We start from the raw sequence: 258 nt of genomic DNA on the forward strand, positions 1-258 counted from the left end.
CTGTAATACAACCTGAATTAAATGCAGCCCAAAGATAAGTTGTAGCAAAGCTTAAATCAAATTTGAGATGAAAATATTTCTTTACAAGATTTATTTGGAGATAAAGATCTAGTCCTAGTTACCATGAGAGGAGAAATTGTTGAAAACTTAATATGAATTAAAAAATTCTGAGGCTTTTTTTTTTTTTTTTTTTTTTTTCTTTGCAGAGTTTAAGAGGGGATTTTGAATGTATAAAGATAACCAAAGTGCTATGCATAC

The sequence above is a fragment of the Cyprinodon variegatus genome, unplaced genomic scaffold (assembly GCF_000732505.1).
Source record: "Cyprinodon variegatus isolate N-32 unplaced genomic scaffold, C_variegatus-1.0 Scaffold857, whole genome shotgun sequence".
Lineage (NCBI taxonomy): Eukaryota > Metazoa > Chordata > Actinopteri > Cyprinodontiformes > Cyprinodontidae > Cyprinodon > Cyprinodon variegatus.